General features: G+C 43.3%; 1 long non-coding RNA gene across 1 annotated transcript in view; it reads left to right on the top strand.

Annotated features, from left to right (window-relative positions):
* LOC137340277 (uncharacterized) overlaps positions 1-16,513 on the top strand; it is a 31,597-nt gene extending 15,084 nt beyond the window's left edge. The window contains exons 2-3 of the long non-coding RNA XR_010966748.1: positions 15,630-15,915; positions 16,347-16,513. This is a non-coding gene — a long non-coding RNA (uncharacterized lncRNA). The remainder of the gene's footprint in view (positions 1-15,629; positions 15,916-16,346) is intronic.
* The last annotated feature ends 413 nt before the right edge of the window (positions 16,514-16,926 follow it).

Below are 16,926 nucleotides of genomic sequence, written 5' to 3'. Positions count from 1 at the left end.
ATGAGACGTTAAACTGAGGCCCCGTCTGCCCTCTCAGGTGGTTGTAAAAGACTCCATGGCACTATTTTGAAGAAGAGCAGGGAAGTTCGCCTGGTGTTCTGGCCAATATTTATCCTTCAACCAACATCACTAAAACAGATTATCTAGTCATTATCACATTGCTGCTGTTTGTGGGACCTTGCTGTGTGCAAATTGGCTGCTGCGTTTCCTACACTATAATAGTGACTGCACTTCAAAAGTACTTCATTGGCTGCAAAGCGGTTTAGGACGTCCTGAGATTGTGAAAGGCACTATATAAATGCAAGTCTTTCTTTCTTAGGTACAACTTGCGTTAAACAGGGTTATGCTGGTTGCCTACACCTATTGCTCCATGTTCAAAAGGAACTGTAGTGACCAGTTGTGTGTGGTTAATGTAACCTGGCTGGTGTGACTGACATAACATTGTTCAATGTGTCAAGCAGGTTAATAAAACAGGGGCATTAATAACTCCTCCAAGCTAATCATATCAACATCCTTCTCCCTCCTGCCATCTGTTTGTATCGCACACCTTCCCAAGACAAGAGGACAGCTAGATATTGGCTCTCAGGCCTCCAGCAGTGTCAATCCACATCCAACCATCAGTCAGACTGTTAGAGTGGCCTGGATTAACTGGGTCATTCTTTCATCCTGTGGGGAAGTACCTGCAACCAACATCTCCCACAACAACAAAACTGGGATTATACACTTAACGTGTACAAAAGTTACAAGCTCCAACACACATCTAACTCTAGGGCAGGAAAAACTCCCAGAAATAAACTAAAGAATGTTTAAACTAATGATAATCCTTTGTAATTGATTTTTATCAGCGAAGGTAAGACTGATACTCAGTTTAAATGAATACCAAATTTATCTCATTGATGTTTGTGGGTTCTTGGGCAGCACAAACTGGCTGCTACATGTGCCTACCACAACAACAACTTGCATTTATATAGTGCCTTTAACATAGAAAACATCCCAAGGCATTTCACAGGAAGGTTATCAAACAAAATTTGACACCGAGCCACATGAGGAGATATTAGGACAGGTGACCAAAAGCTCGGTCAAAGAGGTAGGTTTTAAGGACCGTCTTAAAGGAGGAGAGAGAGGCGGAGAGGTTTAGGTAGGGAATTCCAGTGGTTAGGGCCTAGGCAGCTGAAGGCACAGCCTCCAATGGTGGAGCGATGAAAATCAGGGATGCGCAGGAGGCCAGAATTGGAGGAGTGCAGAGATCTCGGAGGGTTGTAGGACTGGAGGAGGTAGGTAACAAAAGTCACTTACATTTCAAAGTAATTCATTGTATGTTGAAAAGTTTTAAGACAGTTCTGAGAGAATTGACTAGGCATCGTACAAATGGAAGCCTTCCTCTCACTTTGCGTTTTATGGAATTTTCAGAAAGCAGCAGGTTTTTACCTTTTGCCCGTTTCAGATACTGACAGACCCACTGTGTATTTCCGGAATTTTCTGCTGTTAACTGCTTTCTCGTGTTCTGAAAGTGAAAATGGTCCTTCTTTAATAGGGTGAAACTTAAGGCAACGTTTGAACGAGTTTTTGATTTCTCATTTAATCCCGTCTAGTTTCTTGTCAGGCAACTGAAAGGTTCTCAAACGCTCGGGGCCAAAGGATTCTGCACAGATGTGAATTCCGCAAATGTGACCTCAGCGCTCACCTTGACTTGAATTGGGTGCCTGATGCAAGGTGTTAAGTTTTCAGTAAAGGATTATATACTTAATCTCGTTTGAAAAACTCCAGTGCCACTTTACACAATGCACAGAACCTTCAATAACATCGTCGCAATCAGAGGGCCTCTGACCTTTCAAAGCTTCAAATACTAAAACAGCCACAAGCTTCTAGATATTCACCGCCAAGCTTCCAGTTCCAGTCAACAACTTGTTCTATCTTACAATACCTTTGCTGCCTAGGTGTGTGAAACATGGTGAGACTCGCAAGGAAGACCCTGCTACTTGCTGTATTTGTGGGGAGAGGCAGCTGTCGTTATGGAGGAAAGGGTTTACAATAGAAAATTCCTGACGGCAGGAAGTTGCTCTTTTTAATTCCCTCTCTGGTTAATTTTGTGTTTGTCAACAATTTGCATTTATACCATGCCCCTCCTTTGGAAGAATATCTTAAAACACTTTATCAGAAAATAATATTTTGGGATACAGTCCATGAGCAATTTGAGACATAACATGTGGTAAGTGTAACATGCTTGGGAGGAGCAGGTGACTTTGGACCTATGGTTCCCAAACCTCTCCACCGCTGGGGTTTTCGTCTACAACTGGGTTTGTTGTAGAATAATTGATAGAGATCGATTGCTATGATTAGTCAACAGCTCCATTATCATTGTATCAGGCGACTACCAGGATGGTAGAAGACAAACTAGATGGAACTTGGTCTTTTATCGTCTAGCAATTCCTATGTTCCAATGTTTATAAGGGGCATGGAGACAGGATGGATTGGGGGAAGATAGACCAAGTATATGGCTGAAGAGATAGGTTTTGAATTTTAGGCTAGGAGTGTCATGGGTATCTGATTTAAGCCGGTTTTACACCGAAACATCCCTACGCATGCAAGATCCTATCAACCGCTCCTCTTCGTTACCTCTCTCTCCTCCTCTAAGACACTCCTTAAAACCTACCTCTTTGACCAAGCTTTTGGTCACCTGTCCTAATATCTCCTCATGTGGCTCGGTGTCAAATTTTCTTTGATAACCCTCCTGTGAAACACCTTGGGTCATTTTACTATGTTAAAGACACTGTATAAATGCAAGTTGTTGTTGTTGTTAGATGCAGAGTAAGGCTCCGCCAATTCTGCCCCATCCTCAGGAGAGCACCTCCTACTGCACCAGTGTGATACGTTCTATCCTGTATCCTGTAGGCTCTCTCAATGAGACTGTCAATTGTCACATTAGGGAGCAGATTTCTAGAGTGGGCTCCATGCCCATTGAGTATGGGACTGAGACAGTCAAGGCTCAACACAGCTACATCACCATATCGAAGGAAGAGGTCACATATCAGTCTTTAATAAAAGAGATGGTCTACGAAGAGTTTATGGCATCGAGAGGTTCTGGTAGGTTCATTGTTAAGGGCTTGAAACACTAGCCTTGACCAATATTCAGACCTGATCAGACTGTCTAAATGAACTTTGCCAATTCTCATCTCGGCTTATGATGGTGTGCCTCACAATTGCAGAAAGATCTTGGGATGAGGTAAGAGTTGGCAAGAGACATGCTCAAGCACATTATCTGCAGCATTATTTTCTGCAGCAATAACATATAAGTCAAAGAGGCCAAAGAAATACTTGCATTTATATAGTGCCTTATCACATGATCAAAACATCTCAAAGCGATTCAAAGAGTATGTGATGTCCAATGACTGTTGCTTTGTAGGAACGACGGCAGCCATTTCTGCACCAGCAACTTCCCACAAACATGAATGCACCGTTAATCTGTTTGTTTTTTATTGGTGGTATTTAATGTAGGAAGCAATGCTGGCCAGGGTACTGAGAGAATTCCCCACTCTTTGCGTGGTGCCATTGGATCCACCTCAACAATCAGACTGGAGCTCAGTTTAACATCTCATCTCAAGGACAGCACCTCTGACACTGCAGTGGAGTGTTGATCTAGTTTATGCACTCCAGTCTTAGTGTGGGGTTTAAACTTGCATCCTTTTGACCTGTTGTGAGAATACTGACCAAACCAAACTGATACAAGGGGGATATGATAAGTATCTGTGACAGGGCAATTCACCAACAATGAATTCTTTAAACAAATTATTTTGTGATATCAATATGAAAAATATTTCTACAGTTCCCAGACCAAGCATATGGGGTAGAAATTGGCCATCATTGTGCCCATTTTCCAGGCAGAAAACAGGGGCAAGTGTGACCAATTTCATAGGGCTATGCCCTGTGACCCAAGGACACCTGAAAAATGTCCAACGCCACATTGGCCGGGGACAATTTTCAGGCCCCCTGTCTATGCAGTCCTGATCCTCCTGGCTCCACATCAATGCTTAAAAAAGAACCTTCTTGATGGCGGCCGCATCCACGCTCGAAAAACATCAGCGGAGCAGGCCCAACACCGAGCAGACACAACACGGAGCAAGCCCGACACACGTGGAGCAGGCCTGACATGGAGCAGGCCCGACGCACACGGAGCAGGCCTGACACGGAGCAGGCCTGACAGGTAGAAGGTCCGACATGGAGCAGTCCTGACACATATGAAGCAGGCCCGACATGGAACAGGCCCGACTTGGAGTAGGCCCGACACACACGGAGCAGGCCCAACACACATGGAGCAGGCCCGACACATATGGAGCAGACCCGACACGGAGCAGGCCCAACATGAAGCACGTTCTGATCACAGTGCTAACCCCAATGAAACATGCCTTGGATTAACATTATATACTTCTGTCGCTCTCTATTGCTTTAATAGCTTGTACCTTTAGTCTCCACTAGATGGCAACTTTGAGAGGATCTGGAAATCAGTCGCACATCTCCTATCTGAGTTGGTTGACCTGCAGAAGGGAACAGCACTGTGAAACCTGAAAAGTGGAGAAAGGGAAGAGAGGAGATAAGAGAAGAGCTTGTTTGGCACCTTTTCTGCTGGTTGTATTTCTGCTGAGTTTGTGTCGGTGTGGCAATGAGTTGTTCTGATAAAAATGTGGCAATGAAAGAAAGACTCGCATTTATATAGCGCCTTTCATGACCTCACGATGTCCCAAAGCGCTCTACATCCAATGAAGTACTTTTGAAGTGTAATCACTGTTGTAATGTAGGGAAACATAGCAGCCAATTTGCTCACAGCAAGATCCCACAAACAGCAATGTGACAATGACCAGATAATCTGTTATAGTGATGTTGGTCGAGAGATAAATATTGGCACAATGCTTTTACAGGGACTGTCCAGTTATCAATTAACCCATCCTCCAAGCTTTGGGTACATCTGTGTTATTCCTACAATGGAACAGATCTAAAAGTACCATGACTTCTAGAAAGCTGCTTCCAAAACAAACCATGATGATGGCATTCCAGATAGGAATGGGATTTTTGTTGTACATTGTCTCCAGTGAGTCCTATGCCCCCTCCCCCTTCTTTTCTGGAAAGTGACGGACGGGATCAGACTTGGCAGTGACGCCCAGCCCTATATGGCTTTATATGACCCAGCCTCTATATGGTGAAACACTCTCCCAGTATTCCCTGTCTAAGCTCACATATGAAGAAGGGCAACTTGGCTGAGGTACAGTAGGACTGCTGGGGCCTGTGTATTACCCAAGGATGAGTCACTCCCTGCAGTAGAGGACTGGAGAAAATTGGAACAAACAAAATTGAACTGCCATTGTTACAGAGAAGTTGACCTTTAAGCATGCATATTTTAATCCCTCCGTAATCACTATGAAGCAAAAATAATGCACATGACACTCACAGAAGTTATAAACAGATCATTCATTCTATCGACTGCCTTCACCAGTGAAATACTGTGTGTTGCTGCATGGCGTACAAAATAATATTTCTTTATTACGACTGAACTCTTCTAACCATTCCTTTGTAGGTGTTCTTAAAATGTGAGATGGGCAACGATTAGATTACAGAACTGAAGCATTTCAACGGTTTTAACTGATACAGTCCTGGAGTCACAGATGTATTTGGCCATTTTATTCAGTTAAAAAAACAAATGATGTCGTGAGATTAGTTCCATTACGTGGCCAAAGCTACTAGTGTCTTGTTCAAGCTGTTTGGAAATCTGAACGCTTCCTGATCCCGTTCCCAGCGGATTCCGTTTTACAATTGGCAACGGGGTTGGCTCTTGCAAGTCTTTGTGAAGCCGATAGCAATGTTCATTTGGTAGCACTCTCACCTCTGAGTCAGGAGGTTCTGGGTTCAAGTCCCACTCCAAAGATTTGAGCACATAATCCAGGCTAACACTCCAGCGCGGTACTGAGGGAGTGCTGCACTGTCGGAGGTGCCGTCTTTCAGATGAGACATTAAACCGAGGCCCCCTCTCCCCTCTCAGGTGGGCATAAAAGATCCCATGGCACTATTTGAAGAAGAGCAGGGGAGTTCTCCCCAGTGTCCTGGCCAATATTTATCCCTTAACTAACATTACTAAAACAGATTATCTGGTCATTATCACATTGCTGTTTGTGAGACCTTGCTGTGCGCAAATCAGCTGCCACATTTCCTACATTACAACAGTGACTACACTTCAAAAAATACTTCATTGGTTGCAAAGCGCATTGAGACATCCTGAGGTTGTGAAAGGCGCAATATAAATGTAAATTCTTTCTTTACTTTGAAGCCTCTACTGCCACCTCATTCATATTGCAGTGCACACCTGTAGTATAAACCTAGTATAAGCCGATTCTGCTTCACCCTGCTTCATTTGATGCATGCTTCATCTAAAATGGGAAGTCTCCGACGAGATCCATTTTGCTTAAAAAAATTCAAGATATTATCAATTACGTCCTGAGCTACTCAAGCATCCAATGTCCCATTGTCATGGTAACAGCCTTGACCTTGGTGACAACCTATCAGCAACATCAACCAGGGCCTAGCATGCCTCCATTCATTTTCAAATCACTTGCCGTGGATATTGGGGGGGGGGGGGGGGGAGCCGCTGGACGAGGGATGTTGACTTCCGTCCATTCACACAGCCTTTCACACAGTTCTTCAGGAAGTGCCACATCCACTTTTATCAAGTGTGAATCTAGAAACTGGACGTGCCATTCCATCACACTGACCTCTTGCATCTTTAGGAAGTCCTTCACACAGCAACAACATGTCCCTTTGGGTCATTTATCAAAGTGTGATTGTGCACCACATTCCCAACAGCATGGCTGCAAAGCTGAGATATTCATGTCTTTATTTTTCCCTGCCCCACCTGAAGGCGCTGCTTCATGCTAGGATATAGTTTCACACACAAAAGGCACCCTCCTGCATCTTGCCGAAGTGGCCATTCTTCATGCGTGAGTCTAAAAGGTGAGTAGCAGCAGACTACTTGACTGTGAGGGCAATGGCATTAGTCGTGGCTCAGTTGATCACGCTCTTGCCTCCCACTCCAGAGACTTGAGCCCATAATCCAGGTTGACATTCCACTGCCAGTACTCAGGGAGCGCTGCACTTTCAGAGGTGCAGTCTTTCGGATGAGAAATTAAACCGAGCAGCAGACACAATTGCAACTGCTGAAAATATTAGGACGGCTGCTTCAGTATAGATTACAGATTAAATGTAACGACATTTGTTGCACTTTTTTCTTAGGTGGACGTAAAAAAGATCACATGACATTATTCGAAGAAGAGCAGGGGAATTCTCCCTGGCATCCTGACCAATATTTATCTCTCAACCAATGTCACTAAAAACAGATTATATAGTCATTATCGCATTGCTGTTTGCGGGACCTTGCTGTGCACAACATTGGCAGCTGCGTTTCCTACATTACAACAGTGACTATGCTTCAAAAATACTTCATTGACTGTAAAGCATTTTGGAACGTCCTGAGGTTGTGAAAGGTGCTGTATAAATGCAGGTTCTTTCTTTCTTTTTAGTACGGTTGCATCTGATCCTCTGTCCACCCGACATCCACATAAATGCAGTTTGCAGCGGGAGTCACTGGATATTGATCAACAGTGGGATCCCAAGCTGATCCTTTTTCCCCCTTCCCAGCCCTCTTACTGACCAGTTGATACCAACCTAACACAGATTGGGGATTGTACCTGAAACTTTCCTGATCTGTATGGCGTGGTTTCACATTGGGCAGTAAAAGAAAGAAGGAAAGAAAGAACTTGCATTTCTATAATGCCTTTCACGACCTCAGGTTGTCCCTAAGCGCTTTACAGCCAATGAGGTACTTTTGCAGCGTAGTCACTATTGTAACATTCACCAACTTGACTGTGGCCTATTCGTTGTCTTTACGCAATAACCAGCATTAGATTGATGATCTCCAATGCCACGTAGAATCTCAGATGATGGGCTTATTCCCTGACGTCATGTAAACACCGGAGAAGGGAAGGGTGAGAGGGGATCACACTGAGACATTCAGGATCCGTAAAAGTATCGACAAGTTGAACCCTAAGAAATTGGTTACCATGACCCCAAGAATGACAATGAGGGGACATTAAATGAAGCTCAGAATAGGGAAGATCGATGGACTTATCAGGATTGCCTTGATGGATTGGGGCAGGGAGCGGGTGGAATTGGCGCTGATTATATCAGTAATTTTAACAGGGAATTGATCAGGCATTTGGTGAGAAAATCAATTAAGGGAAAGAGATAGCAAAGTATGTATTCTATTTGTCAAGTGCGGGGCTGGTCAGATGAACTGCGATTGTCTATTCCAGTCCTGTACATTCCTATGTCCCTATGCATGGTCCTGATCATACGCACACCAGAGAAGTACAGGCTCTTGTTGGGTTCATCCAGCCACAGGATGCTTCTCCAGTCAATGGGGTTTCCATGTATCTTCTTGCGGTTTCTGGTACTGACGTGTGGTTTCCTGCAAAGACACTTCTCATGCAGTCCCCTGTGTCACTGCCTGGACACTGGTGCCTGCTATATCTCTGAAAGTCCACAAAGTTAGAGAGTATACTATTTTATTAATTGTCAACTTTCTTTCCCCCCTCCCCCCACTCCACCCCGGACGCTGCGATATGGCTTCATGGGCAATGGGTGCCCTTCAGGAGCTCACCCCAGTGGCCATTGTTCATGTATGAGCCTTGACAGCGAGCACCAACAGGGTATATGGCTGGGGGAGGGGCATCACAGTTAACTCCATATTATTCTCGCCTGACATCCACACATGTTCACACGCACACGCAAACTTGTACGGACATGCGCACATGTGCATACTCACACACTCGTCTAGCAGTGGTCATTGGTCAGCAGCCAAGGAGCAGGGATCCTGGCTGAGTTTTCCCTCCCCAACCTGCTGGTGTCAGCCGTGGGTCAGTTGGTAGCACTCTCATTTGCTGAGTTAGAAAGTCATGGGTTCAAGTCCCACTCCAGGAACATGAGCACAAAATCTATGCTGACAGTCCAGTGTGGTACTGAGAGAATGCTCCACTGTCGGAGTTGCCATTTTACGAATGAGTTGTTAAACCAAGGCCCCGTCTGTTTCCTCAGGTGGACGTAAAAATTTCCATGGCACTATTTTGAAGAGAGTTGGTGTCCAGGCCAATATTTATTCCTCAACCATTCTGGGCACCACCCTTTAGGAAGGATGTCAAGGCCTTAGAGGGTGCAAAAGACATTTACTAGAATGGTACCAGGGATGAGAGACTTCAGTTATTGGAGAGATTGGAGAAGTTGGGGTTGTTCTCCTTAGAACAGAGATGGTTGAGGGGAGGTTTGATAGAGGTGTTCAAAATAATGAAGGGTTTTGATAGAGTAAATAAGAAGAAACTGTTTCCAGTGGCGGAAGGGTCAGTAAACAGAGGACACAGATTTAAGATGATCGGCAAAAGAGCCAGAAGTGACATGTGGAAACATTTTTTTACGCAGCGAGTTGTAATGATTTGGAATGCACTGCCTGAAAGAGTGGAGAAGCAGATTCAATAGTAACTTTCAAAAGGGAATTAGATAAATACTCAAAGGGAAAAAATGTACAGGGCTATGGGGAAAGAGCAGGGGAACGGGACTAATTGGATAGCTCCTTCAAAGAGCCGGCACAGGCACGATGGGCCGAATGGCCTCCTGTGTTCTACCTACTATGATACTATGAACCAGCATCACTAAACAAAAACAGATTATCTGGTCATTATCTCATTGCTGTTTGTGAGACCTTGCTGTGTGCAAATTGGCTGCTGCGTTTACTACATTACAACAGTGACTAACTTCAAAAGTACTTCATTGGCTGTAAAGCAATTTGAGATGTCCTGAGGTTGTGAAAGGCGCTATATAAATGCAAGTCTTTCTTTCTTATGAACAACTTCAAAATGAAAGCTTAGAAGAGTTCACAAGTGCATTAGGCTATCTTCTTGGTTGCTTTATCTACATACCCTGACTCACTGCACATTAAAAAAATGCATGTCAGCTCACATTTACAGGTTGTTTGATAGAACAGCAGTTAAATTAATTGACAAGAAAGATGATCAACAAATGTCACTGCAGATTTCAATGTAGACTTAGCTCCTGGAAAAAGGATACGGGCAATATATAAACTTTCCTGTTTAGAATGACAGCATGATACCTCCCCACTCTCACGCGAATAAACAATACAAATGGACTTTGGGGAGATACCTTGACCTGCAGATCTGCATTCAGACTCCCACAAATATGATCTATATCCCTTGCTTGCATGCCTGGGTTTCGTTAGCTCCCGGAAACAGCTTCTTCCTTTTTATAAACAGAACAGGCGGTCAATGACCAACAGGGCCTGCAGTTTATGGCCAGTTTCTCTTCCATTCATCAATCCCTGACACTTTATCCTGCCTGCCTCACATTCTACACAGTGTAGCCTTGGCTGAGACAATGTCAAGCCCAAAACAAAATGCCCAGGACTTGCCTGTTTTTTCTGACTTCAGCTCCTGGATGTCCCTCTTACAAATATTAAGGCTGTTGGTTAATTAGCATCAGGCAGTAAGAGAATGCGCACAATTGTAAAATGAATAAATATCAAACCATCGGCTCACAAATAGGTAGTTTGTTAAAATGGTGATTTAATTTTTTTTTCATCCTTTAACTCCTTTTCTCCCAACTCTCTCACTTTGCTTAATGAATATTTGGCTTCGGGTAAAATTGCCACTGATTCCTTTGTCATTTAAAAACAGAGTTTACTTTTTTTTTAAAAACAGCAGCTGTCTTTTCCACTTCCCTCCCTGACGAGGATTTATAAGATGCCCTTAAATACTGGTGATTGATTTCGTGTTTCTGTCCCACTGCCGATGCGGTAGTCTTGGAGGAGGAGGGTGGGGAGAAAAAAAAATAGAAAGCTTCACTTTGTTTTTGCAAAACAAGACTGAAAGCACATGTCTCAATCCTTTAATACGCAATTCTGAATTTGATGCAAATATATGTTTCAAGAGGTTTGAGAGTTTTGCATTGATGTATGGATTGACCTAAAATGATGTGGAAGAATCGGAGTGAATTAATTTTGCGGTTTATAGTCCTGCTGCCTTAGCCTCAGCCCCGAACAATAGACAACACTCCTTTGCAATCCATTTGGCATTTTTATTAAACATACAAATGTCTGTTACTAGGCATCAGTTACAGTGGATTGTTTATTGCACTATCATTAAGCAGCATTGGGTCACTGTAGGGAAATTGGGGGGGGGGAATCAATTGACTATTGAATGAGACAATTCCTCCATGGGTACAAAATTTGACAACAGTTCTCAAAGGGTTAATGCATTTTTCGAAAGTGGTTTCGTTGGTTTCTGGAAACCATCATTCCCGAGCCTGGTTTGTTTTGCTAAACCACTGCCTCTAGAGCCCCATCCACTCCACCCGAGCTTTTTAACTGTTTCGTAGCCTGCTCGCGTGTGTAGTACAATGAAGATTGGGGGAAAAAAGTGCAAATGCTGAAAATCTAAATTAAATCTCAATCTAAATTACCCAGCAGGTCAGTCAGCACCTGAAAAGAGATCCTTCGCCAGGGCCGAGAATATTTTCTCACTAAGCTTGCACTTGTATAGTTCCATCCAAAACTCCAACTTTTCCTCTTTTGTTCCCCCTACACACTCTTTCTCCTCCCTGCAACCTGGCTGTCTGGAGACCAAGACCCATCAGACTGTTTCCTGCTCTAACCCATTCTTCGTCAGGATCTTAACACAGTGGAATGCCTCCCCTCCCTCAGTCTTCCCTTCCTCTTACAGTCTCCAGGCTCTTAAAACCCAAGCTTGGTGTCACCAAACCATTACTCCTTGATTTACCTCATCTTCTCTCCTACTTTTTTCAATCTTGCTGATGTCTAGCGCCTAGGATTGTAGAGATTTATAAAGTGAGCTTTTACTCCCCCCATTACATCACCATGGAGTGAGTGAGTGAGTGAGTGTGTGGGTGCGTGAGTGAGTGAGTGAGTGAGTGAGTGAGGGTGGGTGGGTGGGTGAGTGAGTGAGTTGCCCCAACCATCTGGGTAGAGTCACCTAATTTTTTCAATAATACACCTGACATATGGTCCATCATTAGGAATGGTAATCGCTCATTTTCATTTTTAAAATGTGAGCTTTTATTTTGTTTATTTTATATGACCTCAAAAGTACATACAAGTGCATACATTAATAAATTCTGTTTTGTCCTGGGGTGAGCTTTACAATCAGTGAATTTTCTTCCATTGTTTACATGGCCCTTTATACCGTGTGTGGGTTATCATCTCAGGAAAGGCATGACTTCTGCTTTCTGTCGGAGTAAAACTAATTGCCCAATAGAGATAAGTAAAAATAAAAGCTGAAAATGCTGGCACTGCACAGAGGCTCCATCAGCAATGGAGAAAGACAGGTTAATGCTTCGGGTGAGAACCCTCATTAGAACTGATAAAAGGAAGTCAAGAAAGGGTTCTCCCGCACATTCTCCGTAACTTTGGTGGCACCATTTATGCCATTTGTCCAGGGGTTGCCCCGGCTCTTCCACTGAAGATACAGCTGACAAGAGGGAGAAAGTCCCCCGCAGAAATTCACCCTCCAAGAGTCAGATATACAAACCACCACTACAAAGAAACAGTTAATGGATTTAACAGCCTGTGAAAAGATGTTTTAAGATGTTGAAAAGAGAGGGCTGATTCCACGCTCCCTCATTCTTCATAGGGAACAGCACATTAAAATTAATGGGACATAAAATAACAGTATGTGGATGCATGACTTCCCGTAGTGCACTCCCTGTAGGTGGTACTTTCTGTCGGGAGCACAGGACCGCAGAAGCATCCCTGAGGTGGATATTGTTGCATGATATACCTGCTAAAGCCTTTTCACTATCTGACTGGTAACCACAGTCAGGCAGTGAAAAGTCAATAGAAAGGCAAAAAGGAAGTAAAATCATTACAAGATAGAGATGAGCGTTGAGACTCCCCCAGTCACTCAGTTGTTAAGTGCAATGCACAGTGTGGAACTAAGCCATACAGACCGGGAAGATCAGAGGCTTGAACCCGAGGCTGAGCGAAGTAGCTGATTTCTGCTGGGGTGGGAGGGGGGGCAATAAAGAATATTAGCATCCTTGATTTAGGAAAGGGAAAAATATCAGCCGGGGTTCCTGCTCTTGATTACCATCTATTGGCCTCTGCTGGAAAGTGAATATTGCTTCACAATAGGCTCCCTGTTGTGTCAGCTGTGGCTCAGTTGGTAACACTCTCACCTCTGAGTCAGAAGGTTGTGGGTTCAAGTCCTGCTCCCACTTGAGCACATAATCCAGGCCAACACTCCAGCACAGTGCTGAAGGAGTGTTGCACTGTTCAAGGTGCCATCTTTCAGATGAGGCCCTGTCTGGCCTCTTGGGTGGATGTAAAAGATCCATGAAGACGAGCAGGGGAGTTCTTCCTGGTATCCTGGCCAATATTTAACCTGCACCTAAAAACATAATGATCTGGTCATTATCTCATTGCTGTTTGTGGGGCCTTGCTGTGTGCAAATTGGCTGCCATCGTTTCCTACACTACAACAGTGACTACACATCAAAAAGCACTCCATTGATTGTAAAAACCGGATTGTCATAAAAACCCATCTGGTTCACTAATGTCCTTTAGGGAAGGAAACCTGCCGTCCTTACCCGGTCTGGCCTATATGTGACTCCAGACCCACAGCAATGTGGTTGATTCTTAATTGCCCTCTTAGGGATGGGCAATAAATGCCGGCCTTGCCAGCGACGCCCACATCCCGTGAACGAATAAAAAAAAAGCACTTTGGAATGCTCTGTTGTCGTGAAAGGTACTATAGAAATGCAAGTCTTTCTTCCTCATCACGATCTGGTGAAGGGTTAACTTGACTTTCTGTTTAAAATGCTGACTGAGCTCTTGTGTATTTCCCAATTTTTCTGTGGCCAAAGCAGATACCTGTTTTTTTTTTGTATTTTTATTTTGGAGGTGGGAATTGAGTTTCCTCAACTGCCCATGGGCAACAGCCCTCGGTACTCTAGTGATTGAGAATGGGTGGAGAAATGAATGTTTGTATCCCTGTTTCCTGGCAGTCTCGCATGGAAAATGAAAAACTTGCATTTATATAGCGCCTTTCATGACGTCCCAAAGCACTTTACAGCCAATGAGGTATTTTTGAAGTGTAGTCACCGTTGTAATGTACGAAACGCTGCAGCCAATTTGCACAGTGCAAGGTCCCACTAACAGCAATGTTATAAGGAACATATAATCTGTTTTAGTGATAAATATTGACTAGGACACTGGGGGAGAACTCCCCAGCTCTACTTTGAAATAGTGCCGTGGGATCTTTTACATCCACCTGAGAGGGCCTTGGTTTAATGTCTCATCCAAAAGATAGCACCTTCGATAGTGCACTCCCTCAGTACTGCACTGAAGTGTCAGCCTGGATTATGTGCTCAAGACTCTGGAGTGGGACTAGAGCCCACATCCTTCTGACTCAGAGGCAAGAGTGCTACCACTGAGCCACAGCTAACGGAGGGTAAATTCTGACGTGAACTGGTTGGGTGGAATGGCGTGTTTCCATGTTTTCTCCGATGCTGATGCGCTTCCAGGATTTTCTGCTTTCATTTTTACTTATCTCTATCTATTGGGCAATTAGTTTTACCCCGACAGAAAGCACAAATCATGCCTTTCCTGAGAAGATAACCCACACACAGTATCAAGGGCCACGCAAACAATGGAAGAAAATTCACTGATTGTGAAGGTCATCCCAAGGATAAAATGGAATTAATTAATAATTTTATATTGACAGTGAGACTATAATTAAAGTTAAAACCCAAAATAAATGCAAGCAAGGAACAGATGGACTAAACAGCGTCAGTGTGTTCATGGCTATAACCCATATGATGAACGTTCACATCTCAATTGCAAACATGTCTTCAACCTTGAGTTGATTCTGGGCTATTCTCCATTTAATAATGCAGGCACAAGCACAGACTTAATGAAGACACCCTCCAGGGTGGGTGCAATTGATCCCCTAAAACAGATGGAACTGCAAATGGGCTCTTTTCCAATAGAGAGTGGAGTCAATAAGTAGACTGTTGAACCATATTGTCTATCTAAGAACACTGTTAAGGAACTGTAGCAGTTAAAATGCCATGCACCACAGCAAATACCTGGTTTTAAATTGTGAAATCAAAATAGAAGCCCAAGGCTTATAGTGCAAGATGCAACCAAGATCATAAAGGATAAAACAAAAGTTGAGGTAAGTCACGAAGTAGTGATTAGTTGACACCAAGCTAGGAATCTAAAACCCTGAAGATTGTAGGAGTTAGGGAAGACTGAAGGAGATAAGGAGTTCCACAGTTTTGAGTTTCGGAGCAAGAATGAATTAGAGTAGAAGATGGGATGATGAGTCTTGATTTCACATAGTGACGTTGGAGGTCGAAGAAGGACTGGAGGAATAGGAAGGAAAGTTCATGAAGCATAGTTGTATTGATGAAATAGAGAACAAGAAACATTGTGACAGAGAGTGAGGCTGGAGGTTAGAGGTGAGAGCGAAAACAATCACCCATCAGTCAACAAGTTTTTTCTTGTATCAGGTTCAGGAGTTCTAGAAGAGCCACCTCAGATGTGGGAACAGTGTTCAAGTGTTTGACAAACCTTGGGCTTTACAAATCTTTAAGAGTTGCTGAAGTGAAAAGAAATGGACACAATCAAGGCAACCAAAATTCTTGGAGGAGCTGTGGGAGGAAATAGATCAAGTTTGTCAACAGATGAAGAAGGACCAAGGATGAAGCCATTAAAGCAAAAAAGTGGCAGTAGATCATTAGACAAGAGACATGAAGAACTACTTCTTTGAAGAATTGAAAGAAAGGAGGCCAAAGGGTATGGAGCAGATTGAGATATAATGGAAATAAACTGCTATCATTAACCAACATAAAACACACTAAATCCACGTTGCTAAACTGTGGGGCTGAAATTCCACAGAGGTTCCACTGATATCCTGCCATAACTCCAGCAGGAATCCAGCAGAACTCCCAGTGAAATGGTTATTTCTGCCATTTCCCTGGGGATTCTGCCAGTCTCCTGCTGGAGTTATAATAGGGCAATGTAGAATTTCAGCCCCTATCTCTACATGCATCAGCCTAATTAATATATTTATAATAGTGTTTTTCCAGGGCACTGAGTCATTAACCTGCATGAAGTGTTTTGAGATGTTTTGATGATGTGATAAGGAACTATACAGAGGCAAATCTTATTTATATTTCAGATTTCCAGCATGTGTGATTTTTGTTCTCTTTCATCTGTTTAAACAGGTAGGATGGTTTTGTTTCTGTCACTTGGGAGATGGAATTGTTATTGCTTTTAATGACTACAAACCACAGAGCACTTAATGGCCTCTTAGGGAGGTTGCATCACCATTACATTTAACAGCACAGTAACAGATAAAACCCAAACAGTTGATGAACGCAGAAGTCGCCAAACAAGACTTTCCCCTTCACAAAAATAAATACATAACTGTAACTGAAAAACCCTGTGGTTTTTTTTTAATATTTAAAAGAAAATCAGTATTCATTGTGTAAAAAAAGGTCAGCAAGTTCCAGCATGATGTGGTGGGGTATGTGTTTGTACCTACAGTGCTTTTTAATCTTGGTCTTCTTTTAAGTGGGATTTCAGGAGTCTCTGTGTTGTTAAATCTAGTTTCTGCAAACCGAGGGCATTCTCGTAGCCCCAGTTTTGCCTGGTTTATGGAATGAGAGGAGATGTTAAACTGAGGCCTTGAATGCTCTCTCAGGTGGATGCAAAAGATCTCAAGGCATTATTCAAAGAACGTCCTGGGCCAACGTTTATCCCTCAACCAACAACAGTAAAAACAGATTATCTCGTCATAAATCT

This window comes from Heptranchias perlo, chromosome 21, assembly GCF_035084215.1.
Source record: "Heptranchias perlo isolate sHepPer1 chromosome 21, sHepPer1.hap1, whole genome shotgun sequence".
Taxonomy (NCBI): Eukaryota; Metazoa; Chordata; class Chondrichthyes; order Hexanchiformes; family Hexanchidae; genus Heptranchias; species Heptranchias perlo.
The sequence above is the reverse complement of the archived record's forward strand: the minus strand, read 5'-3'. Positions and strand labels throughout refer to the sequence as shown.